We start from the raw sequence: 8,728 nt of genomic DNA on the forward strand, positions 1-8,728 counted from the left end.
TCTGCTAAATGACTAAATAAATAAATAACACACTATAAATTATTTAAAAAACTGTATTTTTTGAAACGGATGAATTGGAACAGATGAAGTTTAAGAAACATTATTTATGTAAAATACAGTTTAAAATGCATCCTAAGTTGGTTAAGATCATGTCGGAGCTGAAATGTAGACAAAAAAAGAAGCTTGGATGCATAAATAATGGATTCCCCCCCCCTTTCATATCTTCAGGTCACTCATAATTCTTCTGATGACTATTTAGATGTTAAAATGGTAAATAATAACTCGTAAATGTGTCTAAACTTCTGATTATTAGTATATTTTGTATCGTTTTTTTAGCACATAGTATCACTATTTCTATTCTATTTTATTCCTATAAAAATCCAACCTACATTCCATAAGGCATACATGTATAAATAATGTATGTGATGTAATGCAATTCTTCAATGTTGCTACAAAACAATAGAAAACGCATATTAAACGTTCTTTATGACTCCATATCTCAGTGTCTGCTCTTTTGAGCCCCATATCGTGGACTCATAGGAGTAAAACAAAATGTTAATAAGTCACGGTTTTTAATGATTATTCTCATGTCGAAAGCTCTGATGTATATTTGATCGTATATGGCTTCGCTGTTATAGCGCTGTGCCTGCAGCACCCAGAAGTGAACGGCAGGCGACCCGGAAGGTCTGAACTCTCTGAAGGCAAAGCTGAAAGAACATCTGAACCTTTCATTAAATCGAATAAATCCGCCGTCGAGGTGTGCAAGGTACGTCTGTCGCGCTCTTTTCAGTTTCACGATTGCAATAATTATTATTTTTTTTTTTTTTTTTTTTTTGACATTTGCATGGTGCATTGAGGCGACGCTAGACGTCATTCGAGTGAGCAAAAAGTTCAAACAAAAGAAAAAAAATCAAAAGCAGACGCGTGTTGCAACAATGTTGCAACTGCACGCTCGTCAGTCACGATAGAAATGTTACATTTTCGCTGGAGAGAAGCGCGTCCGTTTCCATCTGCGTGGTTTGTTCGCATCGCATGATTGTTGTAGGAAGTCTCGTTTTTTTTTTCTCCTCAGTTTTTTTTTTCCTCCTCCAGCCGGGCTATTCAAACCTGCAGATCTAAGTAAACAATCATTCGCGAACTTAATGCAAATAATGCGGCGTTTTACACCTCGCTCTTTTGACCTGATTTCACGCGCTTTATTTTTGTCGCTAAAAAAATTGGGATCTGCAGAATATGGCGCCCTGTCCTTATAAAAATAAGACAGGCTGCCATTTTTGTTTTCCTTTTGTCTGAAATTTTTAATAAAACTGTCTGAGAATGTGGGAGAGGCAGACACCGGAGACCTGGACTTTCAGAAGCCACGCAACGCGTCCGTTCGCGTTATTTTGCGAGTGTTTTTAATTTGATGTTTGATCAAAGGCGACGTGCTTTAATTGAGAATGATTTCGAGGATGCAGATAGAATAAAAGAAAAAGTTGAGTAAGTTTTATCTCAGTTTATATCAAAGACTCAGAGACGTGTCATTCTTCACCAAAATGTTTATTTGATATTTACATGTCGTTTAAAGCTGCTTGGTGGTTTTATTAGCATATTAAATGGTTTGAAAATGTTGTTATGCAGCCTGTTACTTCACCTCAGCGGCATTTAAATGAGGACACAGGTCGAATTCATTATCAAATGCAGCTTTACACTATTATTATAGCGTAAAACTGTATTTGTAATGCACCTCTGTATCAGATGAATGGACACCCAAATGGTACTTGCATGTTTATTTTGGGACATTTACTGTGCTTCTACCATGGTATTCTGTGTATACTTTTGAGTACTATGGAAATACCATTGTACGTGGATTTCAGTGCTAATTAAGTATTAGTTAAGGACATTTTCATAGTAATTTGATACACTCTGAGGTGTATTTTGCTAGCTATTTTGCATTTGAAAACTCGGTGTTTCCTGCCTTTTTAAAATTTCTTGTAAATCTCTGGTTATGCTGCATTATCACCAAATCTTGTATTCAAATTTTCTTTCGATAAGCACAGGTTTTGTCTTTCTTTTTGGAACTGATTGATCATAGGACTCATTGATGTGAGCTTATGCACCTATGCAACCTCAGTTTTTGAGTGAAAAAAGCATTATTTGTGGATAATTTTGGCAGTGTTCACTAAAAAACTGAGGTGCATGAGCTCAGATCATTGAGGCCTATGATAAATCAGTTTCAAAAGAAACACAAAACCTGTGCTAAGTGAAATAAAACAAGCTGATAAAAAGATTGAATCTGCTATTTAGTGATAATATAGCATAATGAAATATAAGCATTTTTTTTGTAGGACCAGTCATTTTTGACTGGGAACACCACAACAACAAAAATTATACAAATTAAAAAAAAAAGGTGGGGGATGTTGTTATACTCTGCGTGAGCAAAGTCAGTAGGATTTATTCAAATGTGATCACATTAACCAGCATTTACAGGAAAAAGAAGATTCTTTCCGGGTCAAAATGACCAGAATGCAGCAGGAAAGGATTCCTTGAAGTGGTTGTATTGAACAAACAGGAAAGTGACATTCATCTTTCCACACATTCAACCTTTACCTGCTCGGTTTTGGAACTCGTTTAGAAACGTTTCCATACGGTCTGATTACTTTAGGCGTATCATTTTCTTGCATTATGTCCATGACACTGTGCTATGAATGTTTTGGCAGTGCTTATGGGTCTTGAGAGTGTTTGACTAAGGGCCCTTGAAGAGAAACCCATTTAGGAGAGCCAAAAATAATAAAAGCGATATGTCCAAATATATGAGCCCAGACCCTGCTGAATATTTCCTTAATGATGCTGAAAGGGTTTCTGTTTCACTTCCTGCTAAAACTGTGGGGTAGAGTTTTCACTTTTCCATATGAATCTGCCACATTTAGATATGCATTTGACATTTTTAGGTTTTAACATTCAAATACTCAAATATTGTCTCTTTGTGACTTTGCAATCAGCATTGATTTTAAATCATGCTTATAAGCTTTGTGCTATGACCAACGTAATTTGAAGAAGTTTGCATCATCACAGCAAATGCATTTTTATTTTGCCATTGCAATGAAAGAAAATGCTTTAGGAAGATGTAATTTGTTTGATTTTCCCAACGGGCATCATGTTGAGTTTGGCAGTATTGAGTAATCTGCTGTGGGTGTGTGAACAAACCGTGTGAGTTTGTTCGAAACGCTTGTTCTGTGTTGTATTATATTCATATCACTTTGTCACGAATACTTACTAAGTAATGTGCTGATGCTTTTAAAGACACAGTCTGCAATTAATTATTTTATTAGTGCAAGTCCTAAGCCAACAGCAAAAGCCTCTGAACAATGTCAGCGTCACTATGATGAAGCTTTACTTGTAACTTGGTACACAAAGCAGTACATGATCCCAGTGATCGATTCTTTAAGAATCACACCTTTTAAGGTTAAAATTAATCCTAGAATGTCCTTAATATACTTTCCTGGCTATATTATTAATGATTCATCAGTGTATGTTATTTTAAAGAAAACTGCTCCGTTAAAATTTACACCTAAATTAATATCTGCTGAAAATGTACTCGCCCTCAGGCCATCCAAAATATAAATGAGTTTGTTTCTTTATTGGAACAGATTTGGAGAAATTAACATTCCATCACTTGCTCACCAATGGATGCTCTGCAGTGAATGGGTGCCGTCAGAATGAGAGTCCAAACAGCTGATAAAAACATCACAATAATCCACACCACTCCAGTCCATCAATTAACATCTTGTGAAGCCAAAAGCTGTGTGTTTGTGATAAAAACCAATCCATCAAGACGTTTTTAACGTCAAACCATTGCTTCTGGACAAAATATCAGTCCATAATGCATGATAATGCTTCCTCCAGTGTAAAAGTCCATCGCCTCTCACATCAAAATCCACCACATATTTGTTTAGAACTTGTTTTAGACTGTTTTCTCTTGTAAACAGTGCTTGACCTGTGCATATTTTTCTCCTGATTCAGATGAGATTTTTTCAGAAAGCATCATTATAGATATAGGACTCATATATTAGCCAGAAGCAATGGTTCAAAGTTAAAAACATCTTAATAATGGATGTTTCTTACAAACACACAGCTTATTAATGATAATTGATGGAATGGAGTGTTGTGGATTATTGTGATGTGTTTATCAGCTGTTTGGACTCTCATTCTGACGGCACCCATTCACTGCAGAGCATCCATTGCTGAGCAAGTGATAGAATGCTACATTTCTCCAAATCTGTTCCAATAAAGAAACAAACTCATCTACATCTTGGATGAGAAATGCTTGGGGTGAACTATGAAGTCCCAACATTTTGCTTTTTTAATATCCTTCAGTATTTTCTTAAACATCCTGTTTTGCTCTTAAATATGTCACTTTATGGAAGTTAAATGGGTTGTTAATGTTGTTTGTTAATTAATGTACTGCAGTGAGTTTTAATTTAATTTATGTCATCATCTTGGATTAGATCCGCGTTTCGAATCAATAAATAATCATGGGAGGTCAGATCTAATCTACGCAGTATAGTTTGCCAATTTATTTCAGCCGCCTCACTCTCATTCAGTTGCATATGAGCCGAGAGCCTTCAGTGAGAAATTGCACATTTTTGTGAACCACCAAGCAGCCATAGTATGATTTTTAAAGGATGTTACCTTTGTGCGGTTTGTGTTTCCTTGTCAAACACTGCGACCTTCAGATCCTGCTGCATCTTTTTTCCCCCAAAACTTTGAGTCACTGTCTGTCATTATTGGGGGGAAGTCGTGGCCTAATGGTTAGAGAGTCGGACTCGTAACCCAATTGTCTTCATCTTTGAATCTCTCATCAACAAGTAATTCCAATTAAATATGCAATCCCGAAAAGATCCATTTGGTTTGTTCTCAGCCTCGAATCGGTCACATAAAAGACACGGAACAATGCATGATGTAAAAATAAAGCATCATTAATCAAGCATGACTGTGTGTGTGTTTCAGAATGGCAGAACCTCGATTTAATAATCCATACTTCTGGCCTCCTCCACCTTCTATTCCTGGTCAGGTAAGAAAAACTAACATGCATCAATGGGCAGATTTCATTGATCCTTGTCTTTTATCTAATAGTAACAGAATCAATAATTTACTTAAGTTCAGCACTAGGCTTAATCTTTGTCTAGACAATTAAGTCTTTATTGTTTACTAGTTGTCTTAAGTAGCAGATAAGGGCACCAACATGCTTAGTGTAACAAAGTAAACATAAGAATAACTTTAATATTGTTAATAATATTTCAAGATGAGCACTTAATAGACTGAAGGAACTTAGGTTTACTTGATTATCCATACATCATTTTTTTATTTTTGAAAAATCATGTTCAAATGAGTATCAAATTGGATCATCAGGCTTTTGAGGAATGTTTATTTGTTCATCTCTCAATCAACATCGTATTGCATTGCATTATATGTTCAGAAACTACAGAGCTTTGATCATAAAACTAAGCATTTAAATTTAATTTTATTGGAGATATAGTGTGACAACTGATATTTATATCATTTTATTTAAGTAGTATGTTATACTGTTATAAATGTCTCATTGATTTACATTACAAGCTATCAGAATTTCGTCTTACTTTTTGGCCATATTAATATCAGCGACTGAAACAAATAGCATATTTTTGCTCAGTTTGAGCCTCTGAAAACTTGTTCTTCCTCCTTGAGCATGAGCTCCATATTCTCACTATATCATACTATGTGAGCCATAAAAGCCTAATGCATCTAATATGAGAAAAACATATGCCATTTTTAAAAAATAAATATTTCATCTGAAAGTTTCCGTTTCACAAAATCCGATTTCTCTGGCTTGTTTCACATGTCAGGCTTTACAGGATTAAACGCATGTTCTCATGTCAGAAGTTCAGAACCAGGAGGATTTGAACCATCTGCTTGTTCTAATCTCACTTTCCCCCCTTTTTTCCCCAGTTGGATAACCTCATGCTGATCAACAAGATCAAAGAACAGCTCATGGCGGAGAAAATCAGACCTCCACACCTGCCGCCCACTTCTGTCCCTTCCCAGCAGCCCTTACTGGTGCCGCCCACGGTGACAGAAGGTGGGCAGCACAATATATCAACGCCCAAGCTGCAGCAGATGCCGGGACTCCACGCTCACAGCACCACCCAGGCTGACATCGCCCTACACGCACGACCCGCCTCCAGCACCGTCGCAGGTACATTCTCCATTGCATAGCACAAATCTGCTCACTGAGACACACGCTTAATGCTAATTGTGCACATAATGTGGGCAGGTCGTATTCTGGGCGACGTAAACTTGAATCTGGACGATAAAACGGCTATTAAAGCAAGAGGATTGTGGGAAGACTGGCATTTGCGGCAAATCATAGACCAGCCATCCAGAGCGAATCATCTGTCAGGTATGTGAATGGAAACTGCTGTTATTGTTTTGTGCAATTGTGTTTTTGCTGCGATATACATTAAAGGAACAGTTCATCCATGAATGAAAATCTGCTGAAAATTTACTCACCCTCGCCTCAGGCCATCCAAGATGTAGATGAGTTCTAGATTTGGAGAAATGTAGCATTACTTACTCACTAATGGATCCTCTTCAGTGAATGGGTGCCGTCAGAATGAGAGTCCAAACAGCTGATAAAAACATCACAATAATCCACATCACTCCAGTCCATCAGTTAATGTCTTGTGAAGCCAAAAGCTGCTTTGTAAGAAACAAATCCATCATTAAGATGTTTTAACTATAGACTGTTGCTTCTGGCCAAATTATGAGTCCATAATCCATAATAAAGCTTCCTCCAGTGGAAAAGTTGTCTCATCTGAAAGAGGACAGAAATATGCACAGATCAAGCACCGTTTACAAGCAAACCATTAGTGTGGATTATTGTGATGTTTTTATCAGCTGTTTGGACTCTCATTCTGACGGCACCCATTCACTGCAGAGCATCCATTGGTGAGCAAGTGATGCAATGCTGAATTTCTCCAAATCTGTTCCCATGAAGAAACAATCTCATCTAGTACACATTTTCATTTTTGGGTGAACTTTTCCTTAAAGAAATGTTCATTTTCAGGACTGTCACTGACGTCTTCTCGAATTGCCAACCACAACACACCAGAGAGCGTGACGCCGACCACCCTGACCACTCCAACCACCAGCAGTCAGACACGTCAGAGCGGCGCACCTTCCCCAAACCTCATCTCAGGACTGTCCTGCGGGCCGGGGATGGACGTAATCATAAACAGCGGAGGACTGGCAGGACTGCTGGGTCCTCCTCCGAAGAGCATAGGACGAGGTCGCAAAAAGATCAAAGCTGAAAACCCATCTGGGCCGCTCTTTGTCGTTCCCTACCCAATCCTGGCCTCTGGAGCCGACCAATCAACTGTCAGCATCACTGCCAAAGAGGGCAAAACCTACAGGTACAACTTTATTATTATCATTATTACTAAATAAAACAAATTACTGTTTGCATATAAATATAGTGTGACTTGCGTATAAACAGTAGAGCATGCCTCTTGCAACACCTAAGTCATGGGTTTGATGCATTAACTGATAAATTGTATAATTTGAATGCAATGTAAGTCACTTTGGATAAAAGCATCTACCAAATGCATAGATGTAAATAGGGCTGCATGATTTGGGAAAAATGTAATTGCTATTTTTTTATTTTTTTTTTATTTTAAATTGCAATAGCTAGCTATTACTATTATTATTACTACTACTACTACTACTAAATAAAAATATCAAACGAAATTTGAAATATTGCTGATGTAATATTTATTGAGGATGCTATTTTTCTGTTAAAAATTGAAATTGCAAAAAAAGTAGTTTTATTTTTATATATATATATATATATATTTATGTATTTGTTGGTTGGGGGGGGGGTAATTTGGCCAAAAACAAAGAAAATCCATGTGGCAATTTCCATTTATTTTGATTAATCATACAGCCCTAAATGTAAATATTTCAATATTGGTTGTCATGTGTCTCCTCTTGGTTAGATTTTTTTGGTCCAAACCCAAATTGAATTCCCTTTCTCCTGCAAGTGTGTTTTCACTGTGTTTTATTTGGCTCCAAACTGCCGTACATCTAAATTGCTTTCATACCATTTGCAGATTTTACTGGCCACATAGCCTATATTCCAGATCCCGTGTTTTTGAAAAAAAAAATACTGAAGATTATTTGCATTTCGTCTTGCAGATGTAAAGTGTGTCCGCTGACGTTCTTCTCCAAGTCAGACATGCAGATACACTCCAAGTCCCACACGGAAGCAAAGCCTCACAAGTGCCCTCACTGCACCAAGTCCTTCGCCAACGCGTCCTACCTGTCCCAACACCTGCGCATTCACCTGGGAGTGAAGCCGTATCACTGCTCCTACTGCGAGAAGTCCTTCCGCCAGCTCTCACACTTACAGCAGCACACCAGGTAACTCTTCAGCCTCAGCTTGTGCACGTGTTTGATTTGAAGAGCTCCGACTGACTCAATGACCTTCAAGTTTTGATATTTGTGACCCTGGACCACAAAAACCAGTCATAAGGGTCAATTTTTCGAAATTGAGATTTATAAATCACCTGAAAGCTGAATAAATAAGCTTTCCATTGATGCATGGTTTGTTAGGATAGGACAATATTTGGCCGAGATACAACTATTTGAAAATCTGGAATCTGAGGGTGCAAAAAAAGTTGCTTTTAAAGTTGTCCAAATGAAGTTCTTAGCA

The 8,728-nt window shown here is 37.5% G+C and overlaps 1 pseudogene; it reads left to right on the plus strand.

The window, feature by feature from the left end:
• Window positions 1–677: 677 nt before the first annotated feature.
• The window catches only part of LOC107751231 (zinc finger protein 362-like), an 11,774-nt pseudogene continuing 3,723 nt past the window's right edge, over window positions 678–8,728 (plus strand).

This window comes from Sinocyclocheilus rhinocerous, unplaced genomic scaffold (genome assembly GCF_001515625.1).
Source record: "Sinocyclocheilus rhinocerous isolate Xijiao unplaced genomic scaffold, SAMN03320098_v1.1 scaffold362, whole genome shotgun sequence".
Classification (NCBI taxonomy): Eukaryota; Metazoa; Chordata; class Actinopteri; order Cypriniformes; family Cyprinidae; genus Sinocyclocheilus; species Sinocyclocheilus rhinocerous.